General features: G+C 40.0%; 1 protein-coding gene across 5 annotated transcripts in view; it reads right to left on the minus strand.

Annotated features, from left to right (window-relative positions):
- The window catches only part of LOC121959483 (disabled homolog 2-interacting protein-like), a 198,486-nt gene that overhangs the window by 154,910 nt on the left and 15,810 nt on the right, over positions 1–27,766 (minus strand). Inside the window, exon 1 of one of the 5 annotated variants that reach the window (XM_042508783.1) lies at positions 10,280–10,373. The exons of the other annotated variants lie outside the window; for them this stretch is intronic. The gene's annotated coding sequence lies outside the window, so the exon portion shown is untranslated. Of the gene's footprint in view, positions 1–10,279; positions 10,374–27,766 lie in introns of those variants that run through there. 5 annotated transcript variants of the gene reach the window in all.

A 27,766-nucleotide genomic window follows, 5' to 3' on the forward strand; every position in this document is an offset into this window, starting at 1 on the left:
GATGTTAGTTGAGGAGCAACAGCAGTGTTTCCTGCTATAGTCTAATCTGTCCTGCCGTAGTCTCAACGGAGCTGGACTGTTAATTAAGAGCTGTATTAAAACACAGTTGGGTTATTTATAAACTAAAAAACGGTTCATTTTGCTGGGCCTAAAACTGTTCATTTACTAAAATCTGCAAAAACCTCCTCTCTTCTATCGATCTGATCAGCTGTGATCGTATCAACAGATCAATTATCCACATTACGAGTGACATTCAACTGCGAAGGAGATGAAAAGAACTCCACCTGCTGCGCTGCATTCACGGACCTGCAAAAACATGCGTATTAGAGTGATTAGCACCTAACCTGCTGTAAAGGAGATACAAACCCCTGCTGCGCCGGGCCGATGTGCCAAACCGATTCAAACCAAGCTAAGCCAGTCAATGACTGTGGACAAGGCCAGCATATCAGCTGGTCTCAGGCAACAGCTTTTTGTGGATTTGAATAACGATTATGAAACATCTTTCCCCTTTGCTGGTTACCATAGAAGCGATGAAAGCCTCGTGATTCATTGCCTATGAGAAAACATTTGTGTGTGGATTACATGCAGTTAACACAATGACTAAAGCGAGCTTAAATGTCGTTGAACAGGTGGTCCTTTTACACTTAGGTATGCATGTGAATATATGTGACGACAAAGGTCAGAGAATAAACCAACTTTCCCTCAAGCCTGTTTGTGAACTACTCATTGTAGTGAAACATTTTTTGTCTGCTTTAAAGAAGGTTTATCAACAACATAAAGTGGGTCCTCTTATAAAACTAGAATGTCTCTGAAGTAGAAAGATGCAAACAATTTTGAAATTGGTAAAACATGACCAGAAAACGAAACGAAAAACCTACGACTACCACAGTGCACTGCGCCATACCAGACCAAAAAATATTTCCGCTGGTGGGTAACATTATGCGCATTTGTCTGTGAGACACAATGACAAGGTACCCACATTGTTTTGATACAATGCCGGTTGAAAATCTGCAAAGTATCCCTTCACTAATGTATGGCTTCACTGCTCTGTGAAAACAGCCTCAGATCCCTTCTGATGAACTCTCACTGCCCCACCAGCCTCAGATGAATATTTATACATTTGGGGTTGCCTTGTGGCAGCTCTCAAAGCTGAGCGACATGAGACAAGTTAGCGAGACTTTAATCTCAAGTTCAAGGAGTTTTTCATCTGTCATGCTTAATAAATGAGAGAACAGTCAAAGGTGCACTTAGGCAGCGACAGAACTTGCATCAAACAACTCTGTCATACCACGTTTTAAGGGGACTGTTTAAATATATTGTCCACGCTCAGCTTCTAAGTGTTCAACACGTTGAGTTGCCACTTTAAAAACTTGCATAATCTCAGTGTGTAAAGTAGAAGAACTAAAGCATGCAAACAGATTGTGCTCTTTTCTGCAGTCCAGTTTCATTTTGTTTTGACAGCCGGGGGCCTGATTCATCGATAGGCTTTTGCCTCCACAGATTTTATTGGTTATCCTTCTGTCTGGATCTCTTTGACGAAAGCCTCTTATCTCAACATCAATGTCATGGCAGATCTGAAATCAGTAACAAGAAAAATATCAAAGAGCAAAAAGACCAACCGTAAAGATAACTCATCAGCTTGATTGCTTGCAATAGCTCACATGATACTGAAATTTTACCGTTAAAAAGAAACTGAGGTTTATTACAACTTGAGCCTTATTCTTCTTCGTTTTCATGAACATTGTTTTTTTTACAATAATAATAACTCTGTACCCATCAAATTAACTACTGAGATTCGGGTACAAGACAGCTTCTCCAGAAATAAGACGGACAAATTAAGAAACATGAACAGTCACACCATAAGACAAAGCTGAACATCCAAGTCAGTCAAACTTATTTGGGGGGAAAAAGGAAAATATTAAAATTATTACCCGGACTGCAAACCGGGCCTGGGTGTCGTTTTGGTCTTGGCACGCTGAACTGCCAAATACCTTAAATACACAACACTTGACAGCGACAGGGCTAGCTGATAGGATCACACGGCTATAGGTACTTAACGGTTATGAACAGGTTTAACAACAGTGACAAGGGGGGCGGGAAGTTGGGATGGTCCAAGATAAAGCCCCTGCTGCAAAAACAATCAAGTACAGGTATTGTCAGTAATATTTGGTACTGGGTTTTTTCGGTAAATACTTTGAAAGTTATTGCATACCAACACCCAGCTCTACTGCAAACATCCAGACAGTTTACAGACAGACTTCCTGATTCTACTTTGACCAACTGTATATAGTAAGCAAACAAGATTATCCTGTTAAATGACACATTGTTGTTGACATTTCAAGTGCACTCACTTTCTGTTTTAGCTCCACTACAGTTGTTCTAATCTACACCATGCTGTGAGTGATGTCATGCAAACACACTGACTTGCTGCTCCTGTGCTACTCTGCATTACATTACTCATACTAACACCTGGAACAAACCTTGTCCTGACAGCTAACTTCAAAAGCAGGAAAAGAGAGTTGCTGTATAATCGTCATACTTTGTAAATGTGCACTCTTAAACTGTTCAACGAGACAGTGAACAACTGCTGGACACCCACAGGCAGGAGACCTTTAGTATTTACTTTGTTATCTCTTGGCTCATTTAAAACTCAATGGGTGGTCCAGCTCCTTGTGAATCAACACAAAAAGGCTTTGTCAGACGAGACTGCACACACTAATAATGTCGCACGTATATACATACATAAAATAAATGCATATTCACATCACAAATAAACCTCACATATGCAAATAAATGTGCATAATCTCACATAACATCAAGTCCTTGTAAAGCATTTGCATCTCAAAATTGTCCTTTCAATAATACTGCCATTGCAGTAGGTAGAGCTGTAAAGCCCACATGATGTGAAAGTGTGACTCACTGTCTTAGCTATTCCTTTACACATCACTTTATTCATATTTCACAGCATTGCACCATCATCAGTTTGGTGACACCATTTCACATTTGAAATGCACCTTCTTTCTTAAATTTCTGTGATTTTGTACAGCTAAGGTTTGATTTGTGAATATGCACTTTTCTTTTAGAGAGACAGTTCACCCCCAAATCAAAACTATATATTTTCCTTCCACCTGTATTGCTATTCATCAGTCTAGATTGTTTTGGTGTGAGTTGCAGAGTGTTGGGAGTATCAGGCAAAGAGATGCCTGCCCTCTCTCCAATATCATGGAACTACACGGCAATAAACTTGTTGTGCTCAAAGCCGCAAAACATTCATTTGAAAAACTCAACAGCAATGTCACTTTCCAGAAATCATGACCCCTTTACTGAAGATAATCCACAGAGCTTGTTGTGAGCAGTTTCATTTAGGAACTATTTGCATTCTAGCGCACTACACCGCCAATGGTATCACCAGGTAAAAGGCTGTGTGCATCTACTCTTAGCTCACCTTGCACCACTAACATAGCTAATGTTACAGCTCAGCTGAGGAGGACATCATCAATGTTACACAACAAACCTCTTGTCCATGAGTAGATGGATGTTCCTTCTGCGCAGTGATATGGTTGGTGGGTGTAGTCTGTTCGAAAGAGTAACCGGGTCGTGATTTCTGGACTGAGACCAAATGTACTTTTTCTGCGCTTTAAGCCCCACAAGCGGAGTGCCATCTAAATCCATTATACTGGAGAGACAGCAGACATGTCTACGGTTGAAATATCCAGCACTCAGCAACTCACACCAAAACAATCCAGCCTGATAAATAGCACTACAGGTAAGAAAAATATGTAGTTTTGATTTGGTGGTGAACTGTCCCTTTAAGCTGACCACCAGGGAGACACTCAGTAGTGATTATGTCATCTGAGGAAAAATGTCAGACCTGTTGAATAGACAGAGAATAATGGAAAATGTCCTGGTACATTAATAAAAGCTGCCACAGCAATTGTACTGGAATATGAAACCATATTCTGGTTCACAGCTTGAAGTGGTGCATTAAAATAAGTCTCATTTGGATGAAGTATGTCAGACAAAGATTCTTTGATGCGCAACCTTATCATGAAATGTCAACGAAAAACATCGAAAAGCCTCTATAGCAGACAGACAGCTGTCCCTGTTTGTAGATACAGATTTTACAGAGTTTTCGATGCCACCATCAATGCGGTGGGAACATGGCAGCATCTACTGTAACTCCATCTGCATGCAGCATGTCGGCATAAAGCATCCATGCTGACACTGCAATCTGCCTATTGAATTTCTAAGCCTACATGAATACAACCAGACGCACAGTGAGCCCATACATCCGTTTAACTGGCAGCTTCAGTGGTGGGTGTGAATGTCAGAAAGCGCAGTCAGGATTAAAGCCGCTGCTGAGGGCCACATCAGCTGCAAGGGGCCACAGAATTCAATTATTAACATCTCCATATGGACTCCAGCTGGATTAATAATGAGAGTCAATATATCAACATATTATTATGTTATTATCTATAATAAGAACAGCCTTTGCTTGAAGCCTGCCTCCTTCACTTATGTAAACAGCTACAGAGCATACAAATGCAGTCACGCAGCGTGCAGAGAGCTAATATGTATGCGGTAATATTGTGTGTTTATGATAAAGAGAGATCTATGTGATTGTCAAAATAAACATTTTGTTTTAGTGTTTCATATTTTAACTGCCTTTTGAGATGTGCCCATTTTATTGCTTTTAACTTTTACTTGCTCTTTTTCTTGTTGACCTTTTGTTCGCGTTTTGTTCTTGACCTTTAGTTTGACTTTTCCAGACCTTTCTCTGTTTGGCATGCCTGTTAATGTTTATTTTATTAGTCCTTGAGTTTATGCCTTTGCTTTGTCTGTTAAAGTGTTTTGTAAACATCTGTTTTTAAATGTGCTATATAAATAAAGTTGTTATTATTATTATTGTTATTAGCATTTATTAACTTAAAAAAGTTAGTGTCCAGGCTGCCTTTAATTTTTCAAGATGACTGAATTAGGTAAGACGAGTTGAATCATTTCAAAATTACCTGAACTTGTCCTCTCAATTTCAGCCAACTCACAAATTTGAGGTAGTTGCGACACTAACATTTATTAAGTTAAAACAAATAGTTTCTTTTCAGAGTGTGAAAGCTGACATTTTGGTTCAATTATAGCACTGGCACTAGAGCAAATGTGCACAGCAGATTTCAGAACAAAAAAAAAACATTAAAGAGTGTAATTAAATGAAATAAGGAATTTACGTATTATAATATGTTGTGATTCATTTTCTTCCCGGTAAGATTTCAGTTGGGTTTGTTGTGCATTTCTGTGAGCGTATGTTCCCTAGGTGGTGAGCAGTGGGAGTAATTGTCTGTTAAAGAGTGTTTTGGGGAAGCAAAACACCAAATTTATCTTCACTGAAAGCTGAGGTTTTTGTGGCCCCAAATTCAGATGTTAAGCACTTAATTGCTAACAAATACAAAAAGAATAATTTCCCACAGTCCCAATTAGTGGTCCGCGGGACAGAAAACAATGAAATGGTTAACTGATTCTGATATTAAGTAGCATTAAGTGCCAATGCACACATAAAGGCTACATCTGCAGCAACTTGTCCAAACATGCAATCGACAAAGAAACAGATCATTAATCTCAAACATGATGACACACAGACTGAGTCTGTGCAGAGTGTGCCCTGCAGAACACGTGAACGTAATTGCACGATATGCCAACAACCACCCTCAATCCCCTTCTAGTCCCCTGAACCAGAGATCCATGTACACAGTGAATCTACGCCACGTTCACTGCTGTGAAACATAGATCAGAAACCCCTCTGTTGTCTGTGATTTATGGCTCTAACTAATTACATAGCTGTTCTTCAGAGAGAGAGAGAGAGCTGGGGTGAAAGGGGTAAAGGAAAGCTGGAGAGAGAGAGTGGTGGAAATGAGGGCAGGTCCTGTGCTACTGAAAGCCTGGAAGCCACAGTAAGGTGTTTGTGAGGAGGAGACACTATGGAAAGTATGTGAACCAAAAGACTTTGATATTATAATATAGAGAGCCATGTCACAGTATGCTCTTGAATTAAAGCCACCTACACTCAGAAATGTGTTTTTCTTCTTTGCGTATCCCCTAAAATGTCTGACCTTGACTAGCCTGACTCGGATCTATGTCAGTTTTTACACTGCTGAGGTGTTGCCAAATTCCTCTACTGAAGGGGGCGATGTCTATGCCCTTCCCTAAAACAACTGACATTTAAATGTACCACAGGCAAGCTGGACTAATCGATGTATTAAGAAAGTCTGGATACAGCCATGGAGGCGGAGCGCTGTTCATTCCTATGAGAGCTGCTCATTGGCGCTTTAAGCAAAAAAAGCTCATTTTTCTGGGTAAAGAATACTCAGATCTAGGGGCACATGAGGCATACGCACTAGAGACTTACGGCAGCTGAGAGCAGCCGAGTGTGCCTGAGAAGGTAACTTCCGGCAGACTTTTTGCAGAGACTTTTCTAAATGTTATTGAATTGGATGGCTTAAATCTAGATAGTAAAATGAGTCCTTTCATTGGGGTTTTGACAGTCACAAAAATTATCCACTTATTTACAGACGTCTATTATCCGATGTAAGTGAACAGGAAAAATTATTTTGGGCACGTTGGCATCACATAACAGACCTGGAAGGTGTTATTCAACTTCTGGCCACTATGTAAAAATTTGCATTAGAGCTTGGTGCACTTCAAGGGGGCTTGGCTGGATTGGGTACGTCGACCACAAATGCCAACCTCTGTCTAATACAGGAAACACATGTCGACAGGGGAGGAAACTTTGATACAGCACCAACAAGGATATACCTAAAACCTTCAGTGCAGAGCGGACTTGTTAGTGCAGAGATCAGAGTTAGTATTAGCATAGTAAAAGATTTGACAGTAAACACAGTAGAGTGGGAGGTTCTTGGATGAAAGCCTAAATAAAGGGAACATGCTGTAACATTGCAGCAGAATATATTGTGTACTTCATAACCAATAACACTGTGCCAACAACTGCCGGTTACAAACTAACAAACTAATAGCATAAACAAATAAAAGAGGCCAACTCCACTCAGGATTCAGATATGTCTGCTAGTTGTCCATTTCGGTACACAACAGACTTCTCATCTGACTGAGGCTCAAACAGGTATGGTTGAATCTCTCTGATGTTTCCTCTTCTGCTAACACTGGCCATCTCCATGCACACTGCTCTATCAACACTGGCAGACCGCCTCTCTCCACACTTTGGAGAGTGGAAAGTCAAAATAAAACCTCTGCAAGCAGTGGAGGTTGAGCTAAGCAGAGGCAAGCTCCAGAATTTCTCAAAAAAGGTTTTTGTTTCTTTGTTTTTTACTTTCTATGTGGGCAAACCATGTTAAACAAAATAAATGTAGTTAGCATTTTTACATCCTTTGAAATCTGTCTTAAGTTGGACTTATGTATATCACTGCTAAGTGGACTAGTTGGTTTGAAAAGCAGAAAAGTTCTGTGCTTTTATCTTGACAAACGTTAGTAATGATTACACACATTACATACATTGTATACCTAATAATAGTGAAGGGTAAACTTCCAATCAAATCACAGTCTCTATAATCACTTTGCCCATCAGAGAAAACGCAGCTTGAGTGTGATCTCTGATTTCACAATAACCAAAAAACATCTTAACAAGTATGCTCATGACGAGATGTTAATCTTGAATCCTTCTTAATTGTTCTTGTTTTTTATAAGAAGAGTTTCACAACAGCTCTCTCTGTCTGGCAGTTTTTCAAAGGTCACTCTGCAATATAAACATAACAGCCTACATAAACACTGTGGGTAACAAGGACGTGACTGTCAATTTTAAACATACATGTAAAAGAAAATTTATAAAGGACAAAAAAAAGTCAAACGTTCCTGATGACAAAGCCCTAGTTACCCCATTTATTTAATAGCACAGAGGAGGTGTATTTGACTGGAATACACACCAGAGATATCAAAGGGTTGAGAGGCAGAGACAGCAAAGATATGTGAGTAATACTGGGATGCCATTATCTCTTTAGCTTGTCTGGCAGCAGTTTATCACAGCAGTCAATCACCGAGTAATCACTATCTGTAAGGAACTCCTTCCACTTTCACTGCCTAAGAACACTTGGTCAGCTTCCGCTGCCCGAGCCGCCGGAGATAAAGACGTACCAGAGAGTGAGTGAGTAGACTCAATGACAGGTTGTATTAGGTCGGCAATTTTACTTGAAATAAAGGGTGATCAATAAAATGCATCCATAACACTCCCGCTGTAGTCTGAAATACAATATAGCCATTCTAGTGAGGTGCTTTTTAAAAAGTGCCAAAACAATTAGCTTATTAGTTGACTGATTTTGATTTAATTTTCTGATTTAGCACTTGTTTAAGTAGTTGATACATTTTCTCTAAGCTGCTGTGACATTTTGCAATGGAATGTAGCGCTAAAGTCTATGAATGTGATGGCTAAAGCCAGCTAGACAACAAAGGCATGTGCACGACATCAAGGAAAAGGCTAGACAACAGCTAATTAATACGCACATGACACCAACTGGTCAAGGGTGTGAATTACTTAGAGTTAGGGTAGATCGCCCTCAGATTTTAGTGTATCTCACTGATGGACGGGCTTCAGATTTTTCCTTAACTATAAAATTAAATCAGTCAATGACAAAAAAATATTTAGTTAACGCAGTCTCTGTAATCTTGCCAATACACAGCCCTAGTTCTTATGAATTTTCACACATTTTATAAACTACAAGTTTAAGAGATTAGTTTAAAAAAAAACAACAACAGATTAACTTAACAAAAAAAAGAAACACACAGTTGACTGAGGGGTCTGGGACTGGTCATTCATATTTCCGACTTTCAATGGTAAGCCCTAAGATTCTGTTTTTAAAATGTCAAAACATATCGCCTTGCTTACAGTATCGCAATATATTGAATCGGAACCCCTGTATCGTTACATGCTTTATACACAGTCCCGGTTGTGACAAACTGTGACTTACTTTTTTCAGACATTTGATTGACTAAAATTTTAGCACTTAATCACAGAAACCAACAGATTAATTTAATGAAAAATTATTTATTGTAGCTTGTAACAAATTCATGACAATACACAAACAGCCAAATTATCCAGATGTACAACAGCTGTAATCTGCAATTACAGCGGGGTGTTTAAATCCAGATCACTGCTCACCTCTAACCTCTCTATCTTTTTTTATGATCCACACTGATCCCTGTCTGGTGCTCTGGCTGCACTCATCTTCCCCTCCACTGACTCTGCCACCTTAGGAATGTCATTCCAGTCAGTCCATAATTCCCGCTCAGTGTTCCCAGTAATCCCTCTTCTCCGGCTGCTCTGAGCCGACTTCCTTCCCCACAGCTGCTGGACGGCTCGGCTGGCTCTAATAATAGGACAACAATGCCCGCCCCACGCCCGACACACTGCACTACTACTGAAAAGAAAAAAAAACTCTGAAAACTTTTTTGTATGGGATCTGAAATATTTTTTTTTTACGTGTTCTAACATATTTTGACCATATGAGATAAATATTTTAAACAAAAAGGTCAGGAAACATTAAATTAACATCAATGTTTAAAGTCAATACAATTACTCTTTCAAAAGAGCAACATTAGGCGAACTTGTTGACGTTTTGTACCTCTGTGTGCGGATAATAGTCTGCAGCATGTAAACACATGTTGGTGGAGGAATGATGATGAGGCTGCACACTCAAGTGAGCTGCTATCTAAAACACTGTAATCATGCAGGAGCTGATAAATGAAGGCTACACTCTGCTAAAGTACTTAAACACTACCTTGTGCCTTTGCCACTGTGTGCTAGAATAGGACTTCTCCTCAAACACATTCAACACACAAAAAGGTTATGAATAAATGTCACATTTAAGTTCCAAGGTCCTCTCAGCAAAGCCAAAAACACCAAAGAAAAGGGAAGCATTGATCAGAAACTGAGAGTTGGACTACCCACTTGTAGAATCAACGCTCTGGATCACATGTTACAGCTCTTTGCGTCTGAGCCGGACATTTTCTCCCTCATTCGTATCATCCATAAAAGATTATTTCTACCCTTCTTCTATCTCTGACAGATCAGTTTGATTGTGTAGCTTTCCCTGGCACGTGAAAAGCGTCCCTCCACACCTCCTCCTCTCTTCCAACCCCCCTCCGCCATTCCACCAAGAGAGCAATCCCAGAGAAAAGCCCACAAAATTGGCAACTCAGACCCCCTTTTTTCTCTGAAAGTTATTGGCCAGAAAAAAGGAGCAAAGAAAAAGAAGCTAGTGCTCACCTCAGACAAGATCCCACTGCGACAGGGAGAGCAGAAGGAATATCATCCTCAATCCGCACAGAAAAAGCAACAAGTAGTAACTCCACAGATTCCTCCTCCTCCCCTCTCTTGCACTCCTGCTTCCTTGCTCTGTTTCTCCTTCTGCTTTGCACTCATTCAAGCTGCAGTAGCTGCAGTGGACTGGGCAAGTATGCGCGTGGTGTGTGTGTGTGTGTGTGAGTGAGGGTGTGAGTGTGTGTGATCCTGGACTCCTGCAGGGGTATTGACTCTTAGCAAGGTTCAGGTCCTCCCCCCTTCTTGGGATCACTCAGGAGAGAGAGGAGAAAAAAAGAAGCCCACCCTCACACACAAACAGAGGGCAGGAGATATCTGTCTTTGTCTTTTGTTGCTTTCTCTCACTTCCTTGCTCTGCGTCTTCAAATGTCTGTCTCTCTGCTCTACAGTATGAGAAAGCCAATGGGACAGAGAGATTGTGTTTGTGTGTGTGTGCGTGTGTGTGTGTGCATAGGGAATGCCGTCGTGCTTCAGCGCTCGGGGCCGGGAAAAGGAGGAGGAGGAGGAGAAGGAGGCGGAGTTTAGACCTCAGAGAGCCGAATTCCTACCTTGCGTCCAACCAATGGGAGGCCTTGTTGCGGTTGACCAGAAACCGCGGGGCCAGGCCGGGCCTCACTACCACTCTCCAGCTTTAAAGCATTAGCTGGAGTTTGCTGTGCACTTAGGCTACACTCTGCAGCAGTGGTGTGAATGATCATCACTGCTTTTATCTTGGGAATTCAGCATTTTGCTCTGCTTAAGAAATATTTCAATATTAAACACAAAATAAAAACCCACTTATTCTCAGTTCAATACACAGGAAAGCCAAGGAAATTTGATCTATAGAGCATATTTCAAGCACATGAAAAGTGTTTCGGATGACTGTGAATGACAGAAAGTAACCGATGTCTTCCCGACTCAAGTTACCACACAAAACAATGCCAAAACTACAAACAGGTAAGTTCCTGTAGAGATGTTTCCTCGTCTCTTCCCACGTCCCTCCCTGCTCCCTTTCCAAAGAACAGTGCTCTCATGTTTCAGCTGCTGTCCTTAGCCAGACATTTGTCAAGTGAGGCATTTGTCCACAGAATTGACAGATCTCCTCCTCCTCCTGCTATTCACAACAGTTTACTGCTGGCTACCTCAACTTTTCACCAAGTAAAGCCTAACCTAAAAACTGTGCCATATTCTATTCTTATACAGTCTACTGTTATTCATCACCACAATGTCTTTACTGAAAAACACTGCAAATTATCACTGAAGATGATTTTAGAACAAGAGTCTACAGCCGCACCAGCCACTCTGTAAGACTGCACCTAACATAGTATGTACGTAAAGGTTGACGACTCTATGTCCTCCCATTGTACAAACATGTTGCCAAAACTTCATAGATATGGGTGTTGGCCTCTCTATTTGGAGCCAGAGTCTGTGCAGTCAACACATTCTCATTCAAACTCAAATATTGCTGTCTGGTCAGTGACAGTTCACGTCTATATATGATGCACTGGGTATCCTCTGGCGTCTGTTAACGTTCCAGGATGGCATGACAATTTAGTTACGTGCATTGTGTCTTTTCAGAAAACACTTCTGCTTTTTCAGTGGAAATGTACAGTTTCCCCTCGTATTTAAATGTATTTCCTTGTGCAACAAAACGGGTTAGGTTTAGGCAACAAAAGCATGTGGTTAGGTTCAGAAAAAAACATCATGGTTCAGATCAACATTCACACGGTAAGCTAACAGTGGCTCCTGGGAGCGTCACGACTGGCAGTGTTTCAAACTGATGCCATCCGCTGGCGCATCATACAGTCACAACCTACTGGCAGCATATCATACTGCCCAAACACTGTCCACTGGTTTATCATACTGCTGGTAAGGTGGTATTAAGTGGTGGTATTAGTGTGGTTAGGGACAAGTGACAGACCAGCACAGTAGCGATCAGGAAGTTGAGCTGTGGTATTGACTTCCTGCCCCCTCACTAAATGAAAAGTGAAAAGATCAACAATGACATTACATTTCATCTTGAGATGAACATCAATATGTTATGCCCACACAATGTTAATCAAGCTATTTCACTAAAGACCACAAATGTCAACCCATAGTGTCGCAAGGGGAAAAAGTCAGAGAATAACCAGAGTCAGTAAGATTCATCATTTTGGAACCATGAATGTTTAATCCAAATTTCAGAGCAACCCATCCAACAGTTGTTGAGACATTACAATCTGGACCAAAGAGGATGACCAACCAACGGATAGATCAACATTGCCTTCAAGAGTCATGCTGCTACTGTGGCAGCACATGTAGAAAAAAATCAAAAATATTGTGCTCTATAGGCAACATTTATATGACCAGAATGCACAGGACACAAAGACAAAATCTGCAAAAGGAAACTACTTTCAAACTTTGATTGTGATTCTACTGTTTTAATCACTATAAGAGCTTAAGAACTCTTGGTGTACTTATATTTACTAAGCCTTTAATCAATCAACCAGTCCTTTAATGAGCAATTTTGTGTTTAAGGTTAACAGATTTACACTGACTGATCTGATATTCTAATGACAAGATGTTTCGTTTATTCAACTTCTTTAAATCCATAATTAAGCTAATTATAATTATAGCAAAAGAGCATGAAGAAAGTCAACAGGTTAGAATAAACTGATGACAGAAAGCACCATGTTTCCTCCACTCCACATGAAATGAGGCTTGGCTTCCAAAAGCAAAATGGAAACAGTCCTGTCTCCACACATATCCAGTTAACGTGAAATGATACAAATTGTTCTGGTGCGGAGGCAGTCTGTGACATCGCAGAATATGGGATAAATATGTTGATTTATTACTTTCATATGTTCCTGGCCTCTGAGGCATTCAGCACAACTATAAAAGTCTGCAGTTAAACATCGTGCTGAGAATTTGCCATTGTTTGTTGTGCACCAAAACTTGGTGATGAGAGTTGTTTGACACACTTTGGCATGTGTTGTTACTGCCTTTTTTTTTAAGACGGGCTTGATCACTTCCAAATTTCCAAAACAATTTAAGACAATTAGCGGGGCTCTTTTTTTCCAGCGTGTTTTGTTAAGCACAGAAATATGTAAGACAATTGTCAACGGGTGTGTCAATTTGCATTAAGCTTGTGTGCAAGGACGTATTTAGAGCACAATGACCCCCCCAAAGTTGCATATCAATCTTGATTTCCATCTCCATCTTAACTGCTGTTAGCAGTCTTCACCTTATTGTGCCAAATTTAATTATGAAGATCCCCAAATTAAAGCTGGGGAACAAAAAATCCATCAAGCTCTTTGTGGCATTTTTTAAGTGCTTGTTTTCATTGTTCCCTTTTTTTTTGCTTTTTCACTCAGAATCAAATAATTTTGGCCAAGTCAAGAACTCCAGTGTGTGATTTTAGATATCATTGTGGAGGCCTGACGGGCATGAGGTGTAACACAACAGTTTTGGCCTCTAGTGGGACAATGATGAACAATAATAATAGCATAAAATGGAATAAAAATAATTCAGGCCCTGTTACATGGTGGCCAATCTCATCTTCTGCTTGTAGGGTAAAGAGCTTCCGAACTTCATTGCCTCCCTGTTTAGCAGATATTTTATCTTACTGTTCTTCTTCTTTGAGTTCTTTAACTGCCGCAAGGCGGCACCACTGCACTACATTCCCATCTTGATCAGGCCGTATAAAAGGGGTTGTTGCTCACAACAATAGAATGGTAGTTCAGTGTAGTCCAGACAAACAGAGTAGGCATAATTAGCTGTACACCTACAGACAGCTCAAGGGGAGGACTACTATGCACTTATCTGCATTTCAGTTAACCAGCTGAGCTCAGTGTTTAATATCTGCCTTCAAACCGTACAGCAGTATCATGTGCTTCTATTTCATTGTCGTTATCAACAGCTTTATTCCTGCTGGAGATGTTCAGATACCATTTTTTCCTTCCCGACACCAATTCTGATACCTGAACTTGCGTATTGGCCAATCAAAAAAAAGAAAAAAACATAAAAGTAAAAATAGCTGTGTAATCCTGCCAGTATGGATGTGAAATGACGCGTATCATAATAGCATGGTTCAGGTCAAACCCTGAACTGGTTGGACTTAAAATGTTACCAAATTGCAGACATTTTACGAACAGCTAATGTTGCTCAATTAACCAGAAATCAGTTCTTGTTCACTGCTCTAAAACAATAGTTGGCAGTGGCTGCACAGAGCAACGTGCTGTTTTAGAGCGGCAAAGAAGAATTGATATGCAAGAAAACTGCAACTTTATACGGGTGAAAAATGCCTCAGAGATTATTAATAAATGATGTAGAACTGAGTCACTGCATACTTTATTGTACTTGCTGATACTCGATCCAGCATTTTAAGCACTATTGTGGGCATTACTGATACTGGTATTATTATCTCAACAGCTATGATTCCTGCTAATCCTTACGTCTTTTGATTATGATTTATCCTCACAGTTACATTACTAATTATTCACACTCTTTTTATGGAATCCTGGTGGTTTAAGAGCAGACTGAGGTGAAACCAGTGAGACTACAATGCTGGTTTCGGCCAAAGTTTGGCTAAAGTCTAATTCCGCCTTTAACAAACAATTGCCAGGAAAAACCCTTAAACCAGCAAGCAAAAAATAAAGACAGAAAGACGGAAACCGAAAGGCTAAAGTGACATAATGAGTGAGTGCTTTGGTATGTGCGCTATAGAGTTTCACTGGGACAAAAAAGTAAAGCAGTGAAGTCTACTCCTATAGACAACTCTGACACGCCTCTCCTTTTATCTTCCTCTGTGTTTGTCTCCCTCTCTGCCTCACTAATCCCTCACCCTATGTCACTCTGTTTACTTCCCCGAGTCGATTTGTGCGTGTTTATATCCAAGAATGTGTGAAAAATTCACAACATGCATTGTGAAGACTATGTTTAACCTTGTGTTTGTTTATGTTAGGCAGAGTTTTCTGTGTGTGAGGATGTGAAAAAGTCAGCTTCTTGGGAGTAAAATCCACAACAAGGGTTGAGTTTTTGAAATGGATCTCCCTTGAGAAACAGCAGTTATTTTTCTGCTGAAGTGGAGTTAAGAGCCTGGCAGCAAAAACATAGAAAAAGACAGGATATATAGGAGAGATGAAGATCATACAGAGCAGTGCACCAGCATCAAACAGAGAGCTAAGTGCTGGTGTGACAAGAGAGCTGACAAACAGGAAACAATCTAATGTGTATAATGTCTAATATGCATCTACAGTATCTGACTAATCTGCATCTAAAAGTAATTCTGTCATTCTATACTCTGCTGAGTGCCGGGGAGCCAAAAAATACAAAATGTTTGTGCATAAGCAAAACTTAATGCATAAAAAAGACACTTCGCTCCTCAGAGTGCTGAGTCAGAGAAAAATTAACACATAAAACAGACGCACTACATCAATTCGAATCTGGCTTACGATTCATCTCATGTTTCCTTTCAGCAGTAAGAGCAGAGAAACACAGGAATGTGTATTTCAGTTGTAGGAAAAGTTGGCCATGGGACAGTCAGGAATGCTATCATCTGCCATTTCAGAGACAAAGGCACTTGTGTGCGGCACGTGGGTTCAGGCTGCTACCATGCCTACGATGCCAGCAAGTGCTTTTTGTGGAAGGATTCCAAAGAGAATTTAGCTTATAAAAGGCTGGAAGTGGGGCGTCCTGAGGCCTGGCGGTCTAACACTGCCAAGGTCCAGGTTTTCATTAGGACTATATAAATAAAGAGTAATATAGTGAACTTTGACTTCCTTTTTTTGGATAATACAACTATCCTTATGTTGTTCACCCAATGCAAATATCATTGGCTGCTGTACTTTTAGCTCCCTCCATCACTAAAACCTCCTCTGTAAGAGCCATTGCTGACTTTACAGAGATTTGAACATCTTATGTCAATGTAGTGCTGGGAGGATTAGGTCCTCAAGCACAATCCTTGAAGGTGATTGGATTCTTAGAGAGCTCCTTTTAAGTGCAGCAGCTCAGTCGCTCGAAGAAAATGTTGGTTTTGTAATTTCTGCAAACGCAGATATGTTACATTTATACGTTTTATACCTATCTTGCCAACAATTCTCAAGTGACATAGTGTCTGTTGGCTTTGTCATTGGGAGGTGGAGGGAATGTTCAATGGCATGTCACCTAGCAGAGATGCCTGCCAGGCTGCAGGTTACTGCAGACCATGTTTCAAGACAAACAAATGAAATTGGTTATTTTATAGGGCGTCACTGCTGTATATCCAGCAGCTTTTTGGCAAACAACTGCGAGTGTTTTTAGTGACCTGTCGCTGTGTTTATAGCAGTCATTGTGCCACAAAAAGCAGTGGTGTTTTACCTAAACACTGCTGTTTTCCAGCTCGGAGAGTGAGAAGTGAAGCGGTTGTGTATTACTGAGACATTGCAGAGTTTCCAGACAGAATTGTGGTAGGAAAAGTGATTGTTTCTTACAGAAACCTTTCCATATCCTACGTTTCCAGTGGGATTTGTGCCACCCAAACTGAGTATGTTAAGCCAAAATGTGATCTTTGGGGCACCCTTTGGCTCCCTTGGTGGAGCGGGCCCCCAATGTGCGGAAGCTATTTCCTTGCCGCAGGGACCAAAGGTTTGACTCCAACCTGTGACTCTTTACTGCATGTTATCCCCCCTCCCTCCCCCTTCCATAGGTGATCTGTCCTATCAATAAAGGCATAAAAAAACCCCGAAATAATGTTTAAAAAAAACAAGCAAAGCACCCATAACCGGGTGCTTTTTCACCTAAACCTAACCGAGCACTAACCACAGCGTTGTTGAAATAATAGTAAAGAAACATAAAATTTCAATGTATCCACCACATAGTAACATGCAAATGTTGAATATTTGTGGTTTGCAGAAATGTGCGATGACGACAATTATTCTGGTTACTGGTTTGAGAGCAGAGCCTTTATTTTCCACCATATCTAACAGCATTACTTTAAACAGTCAATTGACCAGAAGCAGCATGTGTATACATTCAGTAGGATATCTCATTAGTAGATAGTGAGTCAACTGCACACTTTTAAGGGTTTGATTTTGGTTTTGGAACAGGGAAGAATCTCTTTCCAGCCTCTCCAGGTAACAAGTATTGTTAACAGTAACAATGTTTAGCTCAAAATCCACCATAACCAGCCTTAAAATTAAGAAAACCTAAAACGATTACATGAGAGTCTATGGAGCAAAGCCGTGTAGTTGTCGGACCCTTGCCGGAGCTGGCTGATGTTACATTATGATTGGCAAGTTTACTTTTGAGGGGTGGGACTTGGTCAGTTCTTTTGAGAAAAGTGTCTCTGACTGAACTTAGAGAAATATACATACTGGGTCTAAAATCTGAGCTCGTCTTTGAAATATGATCGCAGATCAGCTTAATCTAATAAAGATAGATATATGTAACATCCTTCAGTACTCCTTTTGAAGTCCAGAAATACCACCTATTTTGTCAATTTTTTAACTCAAAACAAGAAGTCACATCAATTAATTGGATTATGACAGACTGTATCACTGTTGACATATCTTAGCCTTAAAAACCCTAATGCTCTCAATGTTTACATGTGGGAGTTTTACATACAGCACACATAGGGGAGCTTGTGACAGAATGTGTAGTTTTGGCAGTTAAGCTCATAATCACGGATGATGTCATGATAAAAAAAACAAAAAAAAAAAATAGAAGAGCAACAACTTTGGATCAACTATAAGTTTTATGTTGCAGCTCTCATTTCAGGCTCAAATAACTGCATATTCCCATCAGCGATGGCACTGAAACAAATACTCCAGTGGATGATCACAGATCTGTAACTGGGTAAACTACATAAACAATGAGGAAGGATAAACAAAACACTGATTAAGATCCGTTTATCTTGCCATTCTTGCATCCTACTTTGATGAGAATCTCCCAGGCTTAAGTCTGCTGGTGCTCATGCTCTTTCTGGCTTTACCAGTTTCCTTTCACACAGTCAATATTTTCCAGCTCTCTCTCCTCAGCTGGTTCCCTCACCACTCTCACCCTCTCTGGTATTCCTTGCTCAGTGTGGGACTGGCACATTTACATAAGATTTACGGAGACATGAAAAGCGCATTCCCCAACATAAATTTGTTGTGAGCGTGTAACAAGCTCACGGCTGTGTTTGGCTCAGTTTCTGCCACTTGCAGTCACTTCAACCGAGACACACATCACACACTTCAATGGCAAAACATATCACGGACACACACTAACACACGGATGCACACACGACCCACCACTAACACGCCTAACATATAAGTAACACGTCGCACATGTGCAATTTACATTTGTACACGATACAATTTTCCTTGACTTTCTCTTGTCTCAAGTACTCTGCACTGCTCCTCTGTTTTTTGTCCCTCCCCTCCTTACTGCCCCCCCCTCCTCAGCAGCGCTGTTGACTGACAGTCTCCCATGAGGGAGGCTTTCTGACAAATGGGGCCAAATGGAGTCGTGCCACTGTTGCTGCTGGCCGCTCGTCAGCTCTCTGAGGTTATTGCTTAGCTCTGCTCTCACAGCGTTATTTATAGCCACCATCACCAGACTAGTTTGAAGTGTTTGATTAACTTTTCATGTGTCATCTCCTGTGTGGATCTCACAGCTGATCTGATAAGCTTTCCTACCGAACTAACAGTGTGGTTGGTTGAGCAAAAATGCAGTTCTGTATTGTGTGACAATACAGTTAGAAAATGCTGAATTCCTAATATTTTTGAAATGTTTTTGACTTGACCAGACTTCACATTTTTACAATAAAACTTCCAGAGTGGATTAGATTTATATATATATATATATATATATATATATAAATATATGTTTGTTTGTTGTTTTTTTTTTGTTTTGTTTTTTTCGATTCTTCCAAATACTCTTGGGCAGGAACTATGTGAGAGTACTGGAGTCGGTGATGGCCTTTTTGACTGCAAGAATCAGTTTTGTCACAATACCAAAAGAAGGAATATCTCGATACCAATACTGAAATAATACCATGACAAAAATGTAAAACAGTTTAAACATGAAACATGATTTTTTTTTCTTTTGTATTAATAAAAGAAAAAAAAGGAAAATATTTTTGCCTGAATGCTTGCTAAACATCGCCCACACAGTCAAGACCAGAGTCTCTGACTGGTCAACAGACAGATATCATGCATTACTTGTGGAGGGCTAACAACAACACTGACTGTTTTCAACTTGGAAAAAAGGGATAAATAATCACAGAAGACATTCAGTATTTAATTTATCATTATGGATTCATTTTTATGTCTTTAAAAAGACAAAGCAGTTGATTACAAAGCCTCTGACAGGAAAATGAGTGCTAACATCATGTGAGTTGTTTAAAACGCATGTGATGGGTGTGTAAGTTTTCTGGGCTGCTTAACCAGTGCTGTAAAGGCTACAAATGCCACATACGTTAATATAGAAATGCTCAGTCAAAATTAATAATTCTCAATAAGTTATCGTTCATAGATCCAGATGCTGATAGAGCAGTGCTCCAGACCGTGGTCAGCCTAGTAGTGAAGTTTGAGGGGGATGGGGAGGGATTGCAGTTTAGCAAGGAGTCATTTTGCTTACAAGGGGGAAGGGGAACCCCCCACCCCTCCTCCCAAAATCACCTACTGGGTATAGTACTGTTTTAATGACAGGCTACTGCAGTATCTTTCCAGTATCAGTATACTGTGCAACACTAGCACGGCCCTTTTTTTTAAGATCTCAAAAACGCTGCTTCCACTTTCATCAAAGGAAGCTACACACAAGCAATGAGTCTTATAATAATTTTGTTTGATGTCACTGACATTTACAGTGAATGACAGTTATATAGCTAAAAACTAGCAGTCTCAAAGAGAGTGAAGGGAGACAGGGCAAACTAATTTTAACTTATTTGCTAATTGCTTTACTGTGGTTCCGTACCATAAACAGACAAAAACATGAAACTTCAGATACAGCGCTCCGGCTAATCTGGAGACAGACGTCTTGGTGTGTCATCTTCTATATGTCTCCTTCACAAAATGACACAATCGTAAATCACAAAGACCAACACAATGACTTCAAACTCATCTGTTTTTTCTCCACACACACAGCAATGTCTCAAACTAAGGAGCCATTTATAATCTGGGATCAGTTTGATTTGCTTTCAAAAGGCAAACACAGCTGCATCAGAGCATTTCTTAAACGGCACTACACTGCCTTTCTGAGCTGCTGTTTTGATCCTGAATTGCTGCGACTTTTATTGTGATGTTCATGTTTTAATTTTATTTTATGGTGTATTCTATATTTTATATTCCTCAGGGCACTTGGATACAAATTTCCCCGTTTTTTGAAGATTTTAGAATTTTCCAGTATATTTTTAGGACTAGGAGTAGAGATTTTGTTTGATGTTACTGACATTTATATTAAAGGAGAGTTAAAAAAATGGAAGTTAAATTTTCAAACTGCACCACAGTGCCTTTTTGATCCTGAATTGCTAAAACTTTAATGTATACTTAATTTATATTGATTTCATTATATTAATTATATTCTATATTATATTCTATACTTTCTTTTCCTCAGGGCACTTTGATATATTTTTTTCAAATTTTTAAATTTTAGGATTTTACTGTTTACAAACTGCACTGCTCACTTTATTTATTTATAATTACTTATTTATTAACCCAGTGTTTTAATTATTGTAATGTTTTTATTTAATTGTCACAGAGACTTCATGGCTGGAATTACAATAAAGAATCCTTGAATCCTTGAAGACTTTATTCTGAAGTTTAGTTCTTGATGCTCCTGGGATGATTTGGCCAAAAGGTAAGTGCAAAAGAGGAACAAATGTTTCCTGAAGCACCATCATTTTAGTTCTTCTGACACAATTACTAGTAGCAGGCTCTGAGGCTGCAGGACAAATATGCCCATCAAAGCAAACAGCTCTAAAAACATGAATGAAGATACCTAAAATACACTGAGGATGCATCTTGACCTGGGGACACATATATCTAAATATGTAGTGTCAACACAAATGTGTCCTTGACATCTGGGAAGGACCACCTAGTCAAGTCTGCTGTAAATACATATGGCTCAACAAAGCTACCAAACATAGACCAGGGAGCTCTTCTCTTCTCTTCCTCTGTTCTTCTGTTTCCATGGCTCTCATGTATCCAGCTGTTTCATTCTGAGTTTGGGTTTTTCCCTCTAGGACTATCCATTATGCAAATAGACCCAACAATCCTCTTGTGTGGCTTCATGGCTGAGCACAAATGTGTGTGATGAGTCTTCAGAAACGTTGACAGTTTTCTCTACAGATAAAGTCAAACACGAGCATGGAGGCAAAATCCTATCACAAGCAGCCACTCAAGATCCATTCGAAAAGAATTTCAACGCCAAGTGTGAAATAAAATCAGCCTCAACCAGATGAAGACACAATCTTGAGTGTTTTCTTGCAAGATACCAGGTCTTTAGAGTGACAATAAGCTTGTGCTTCAGTAGTGACGAGAGTTGGAAAACCAGTGTGTTGAAGTAAAAGGTGTATACATAAAGGTTTGGTTTCATTTCAAAATAGCATCAAACGCACAAATCAGAAGTCATCAGAGACAGCGTCAGAAAAGCCTGTGCCACAATGCATAGCCCACCACAGACATTCTTTTCAGGCCCAACTAATCCAGTGCCACTTGCCTTGACCTCTGGAGGAGCACGACAAGCAGCATGCCTTCTTTATTTACACTGTACTTATTCTAAACGCTTCTGAAAATGCTCGAGCTGAGAACTGTCACCTGACTCTGCAGTTCGCCTCAACTTTACGGAGCTTTATGGCCACAGTTTGGCTGTCCAGCTTACAACTTCACTGTTTTGGTTCACTCAAATCGCTTCTCCTTTCATTTCATTTTTGCAGCAGGCAGCTGTTTTCGGTAAAAAAAGCTCTTAACAACCACACGATTTGCTCAGCACCAAACAGCAGAAAGACCAAAATTAGTGACTAGCTGGTGAAGAGTACACCTGACTGTGGCTGGTGGACAAAAAACTTAATTTCAAATCTACCAGCTACTGAATGGATTACCATTGTGGTTTTTTTTTCGTTGTTGAGTTCAGCAAATCTAACAGCCACTTGCATATTTTACAGCATTTGGCTAGAGACTGGTGATAATTTCAAGCCCTGATTCCGCCTCTGCATTTTTTACACAAAACAAAACAACGGCGGCATCATGCCAGTGTGGTGTGTGATTATACACTGTATTGCAACATCCCACAATCAAAGGAGACATGACGGGTGTGACATTTAACACAACAGGCCTCGGCCTCTGGTGTGACATATAATATGTGCGTCGGCAGCACTTTCTTAACAATAACAAAGGCATAGCATGTCAATCACAGTCATTCATCCTCTGTGTAATTTAGCGGCTGATCTTGCCCTCTGCTCAGAGGGTAAGAGTCTCATTGTCTTCTCAATTTGCGGACGTTTACGCCTGCTGTTCCTCTTTGTATTAACCGCTAATTGCTACAGCTGCTTTTTGAATCTCCTGTGGAGGGTCTCACACACACACACTGCATCAAAACTTCGCACCCGTGCCGCCCATGATCACATCTTTCCTGCTTAATGTTTACACAGAGCTCGTTACAGCACTGTTACTATCTTCAGTCCTGGCCCAGAGGTGAGACCACTCTGCCCCTCCCCCTATGTGATCAAAGACATTAATACACAGAGTGGCGAGGCGGTTGGTAGAGACCAAAAACAGAGCTAAATGTGAATATTGGACTTCAGATGGTCAGATACACTACTCCGAATGAGTTTACTCAGTAAAACTTGGAGGGGTTTATAAATAAAATATAAAGATTTTCGGGGCTTTTTTGCGGTGTAGAACATGTATCTCGATATACACATTAAAATGACATTCTGCATTTCTCAAATAATGGCAGAGGTAAGACTTTATAGACATACATATTTCACCCAGGACAGTGATGCTACAAACACATGATGATCTTTCAGAATACGATGCACTGATATATCAGGTAGTTAAATTAGCTCAACCTTATACAACTACAGTGGTAAAGTGCAACATGCAGCTATGCATCAGTTAATTGAAAAACACAAGATTTAATGGTAAAAATACTGACAGGAAACTGTTCATGTAACAATGAATACTTTAAGTAAATCTTTGAAGTTTTACTTGTACCTCTCTCTTGGTGTGTGAGAGAAATAACAGCACATTGCTGCAGTCACATAAAAGTTCATGCTATCTGAGATATAGTAACTATATAGGTTACTTTAGTCAGCTATAATGTAGATAACTAAGGTTGCACTATAGCAGTTAGTGAAAGGCTGTGTGTTCTGCTACATAAAAAAAGGCTCTGTTTATGTGATGTCACTGTGACCGTTCTTTTACCCTTCACAGAGGAGTTGGTTCCACACCAAGCCCCCGGGAACAGTGTCGGGCTTTGAAGCCAATTTGACATAGTGGTCAGGCCGATGATTTCAAACTTACGGCTCCATCAAGTGATGTCACTGAGCCCAAGAGGACTTTTCCCATAGACTTACATCATGAAAGAGACTTCTCTAAATCAGTGGGTACTTTTTTTGTGAGCTATACAACCCCAACAAAATATCACTACAATGATTTTTTTCAATTTAGCCCAATAATATTCTGAAAGGCTGAAAAAGCTGTACAAATTTTACACTTAGAAAGTCAAACTTGTTTTGGCTTCAGGTACCACTGAGCAACTTTTACAATAAATAAACTAGACCCTGCCTCTGAAGCTGTATACAGTTCTCTTTATACAGCCGTGGTCCACAGTCCAGACATAGTCTGCTAGTTAACTGAGGGTAGAGTAACAAAAGTGTTAACATTATTTATCCTGTAAAAACAACTTATCTTTTGTGATATTTTTTTGCCATGGCAGCACTAGGGCTGTACTGAATAAATCATCTGGGCTCCAGAGCATCAACATTAATCAACAGCTAATAATCGTAGCTTTGGTCGTTGAGGGGATGAAAGACATCCCGCCGACACTTTGCACCTCGCACAAGGAGAGAGAGAGAGATACCGTGCACCATGGAGTTTAAATTAGGTGAGAGAGAGCCCAGTGTGCCTCCGACTGCTTGACATCTTTGACACTTTTTAGTTTATAGTTAAAAAAAAAAAAAAATCAGACAGTTAACAGTACAACAATCCATTTCCAGTGTTCTAAATTAGTCTGTTAAATTTCCTCACTTTAAGTGTCCTCACTTTATGGAAGATATTGAAATTCACCTGCTCTGTGCTGCAGGAAACAGCTCCACTCGTGGGTGAGCTGCGGGGATGCTCATGTGTTTGCGTTTCGGTGCCGCTCACAGGACAGAAAAGGCTCAACTCAGTTAATAAACCTGTTGTTAACCGTTCTGTAAAATGGTAATTACGGTGTCTGTGAGTGTGACAGGCACAGCAGCAGTGTCACAAACACTTAAATGGCATTTGTTCTCTCAAAAAAAAAAGAATATTAAAATGCCTACATTGAAAACTGAATACCCACCTAATTAACTAATACTCGAATAGCCGAATATTTGGGTCCAGCCCTGGGCAGCACGCCACCACGGTCTGTAGATGGATGACAAAAACATCTCGATCGCCCCCTGGCAGCTGCCTGCAGTTTCACTCATAGTATTAGTTGTCAGGGTTTCTGCTGGTTACAAAGACACTGTCAGCTATATTGCACTTTTATTGATTTTAAAACATAATGAATTATCTGAAATATCGCCCAGCCCTACTCTGAATGTGTAAGTAAGCAACAGTTTGCTGACAAGTTTGCTATATCAACCTAAAAGGTAATAATAATGTCAGTGTTCACAACTGGTTTCTGCTGCCCCAAAGTGGCCAAAGAATCTTTTATATCAACATTAAATCAAATGATCACATTTAGTATAAAAGGGGTCACTCATAGTGATCAACCCACAGAGAGAAAATCAGCCAACTCTGCCCCTTTGTGAACTTTGTAGCCTCTCTTAAATCAGTGTTTTGGAGTCACAGTCTGCACATTTAGAGGGCAGCAGAACGGTTCTACTGTGTACTAACTGCCCAGCAACAAAAAACAGACTGACAAAGTTAGTAAAGAAAGTTAGAGCAAGTTTATAAAGATCTTGCAAGTTTTTTTTTAAAGATATTTTTTTCTAAGAGTTTGTGGTGAAGTCTAACCCCAAACCCCAAAACCAAGTCCCTGAAAACCTGAAATAGCCCTTAAAAGAAGTGGGATGGGCCAGAATGACCTCATTTTGCCAAAATATCTTTCCACCAAACATTTGAAATCTAGATTTGCTTCCCAAAAGATGCAAGTACAGAGATACACACAAAAACACACACACACACACGGGCCTAAATACAAACATATTTACAGCTGGAAACAGTACAGACTAAACATCGTGTTTTTATCAGTCTCTAAACCCTTTAAACAACACTCATCCGCCAAGGCCGCAACCCCACTGAGTGAAGAAAGTCTCTGGTACATCAGAATTAACTTGACTTCACCATGAGGTCCACTGCAAGATACTGTTTCCTCTCTTTAAACTAGATTAAAACGTGTAAGCCGACAGCCCAGTTCCTAAATTTACACTCCCTGTGCCACCTAGCTCCGCAGTCTGGCTAGATCTTAGCACATGACAACACAAGAAAGAATAAATCTTTTATTAAAAGCTGCACATTCTTCAAGACAAAGCCCTGCGGCGCTTTCACCCACAAGACCACAGTTTCATCTGGAGAAAATCTGGGGATTCCAGAAGGGTAGTCAGAAACCCTAATTCACCTCAAAATGGAAAATGACAGAGAAGCCCCTTGTTTTCCACAGAAATGCTTTATAGCGAGAAAGAGAAGAATTCTTGACTGGTTTAATCCCCCTGTCCAATAAATGTTCTGAGCAAAAGACACACACACACACAAGTACAAATACACACTCTCACACAAAAATTGTCCCTGTGTTTTCTCCTTCAGTACATGACCGGGCATTCAACCTTTCTCAACTAGGACAAAAACATGCAGACCTATTTACATGTCAATGAAGGCCATGGATGAGGACTTTTCTCTCCCTCTCACTTTTACTTTCCTCACTCTCATATTTGGGCTTTCCTATCAGCCAGGAGTTGTGCTCGTTTTTCATTTAATAAAGGCATGGCTGCATGTAAAGTGAAATATCTGCAGTGGGATTCTTAGTGTATTTGGGTGTGCTGGTGTACCACAACTCTAGACTTGAGTAATGAAACTAAGATGCAGATTGAGGTCATATGTCTAACTATTGTTTGAGTTATTCTGGTGATCACTTTCATATCAGGCTGTCTGGTTGCAAAATCGCTCCAAATATCATCAAAAGGACAGGAAATATTTAGATGTAGTTACAGCAGCAGTGTGAACTCAAGGCACATGACAGGGCTGAAAAAAGAAGCCAACGCCTTTGACAAAAACTGCAGTTCCTTGAAAAGCCACTTGAGGCTGGCTCCAGGAGTGAGTCAATCCCCATCGACCCGCATGTTAAACTTTACAGCAGAAATAAACATGTTCACAGCCTGGTACAAAAATGGTTCTGGTCTCTGTAGCTAATTTCCACATTCAAACCACCAGGTGACCTCACAGTAGCTACGTCCATTATTCTTACAGCCTATGCTGAATTCATACTCAAGTCACATGATTTGAACTCAGTCAGACTCATGTCACAAATTAAGTGACTTTAGAGTGGACTTGATCAAACAAAAAAGGCATGTAACTGTACTTAGACTTCAAAAGCAATGACCCATGACTTTACTTGGGCTTATTGCCTTTTTACTTGAAATACTCAATATCTCCCCTCAAGCCCAAAGATTTGAGGTGTGGGACTTAAACAGTGTGCCGAAAATTAATTTATTTCCTCTTCGTTTCCTGAATCAACCAACATTAATGCTATTTATTCCAACCAAGTTGACACTTAAATTCTCAGATCTAATTTGTTTAAATCAATCCGATAATCAAGGTAAAGGAGAGAACCATGAAGAACTAACATTACGTTACTTACTAATTTGAAAAAAGGATACCAAAAACAATTTTGTTAGCATACAAAAACAATGTGGTGATCAACAAAAAGCTGCAGGTTGAAAATTATAAAGAGAGACGCAATAACTTCCAAATTTCAGAAAGCATTCATGATTCTTTTAAATGTATTATATTTTTACTGGTAAAAAGCACATCATGACTTGTTTAGGACTTGAAACTGAAGGCTGAGGACTTGGGACTTGGGTGCAAAGACTTGAGACTTACTTATGACTTGCTAAACAATAACTCAATAACTCAGAGTTTCAGAGTTATTTTTAATAATCAGCTAGATGCAGAAAGCAGATCAAAATCTAATCGATATGCAAAACACACAAAGCCATGTGTAATGTATGAAAATAATATGCATATTAAAATGCACAGTGAGGATGTGCTCTTAAGATTTCTTACAAACAGCTTTGGTGTCTGTATGAATGCATGTGTGTGTGCATGA

Source organism: Plectropomus leopardus, chromosome 20 (genome assembly GCF_008729295.1).
Source record: "Plectropomus leopardus isolate mb chromosome 20, YSFRI_Pleo_2.0, whole genome shotgun sequence".
In the NCBI taxonomy this organism is placed as follows: Eukaryota; Metazoa; Chordata; class Actinopteri; order Perciformes; family Serranidae; genus Plectropomus; species Plectropomus leopardus.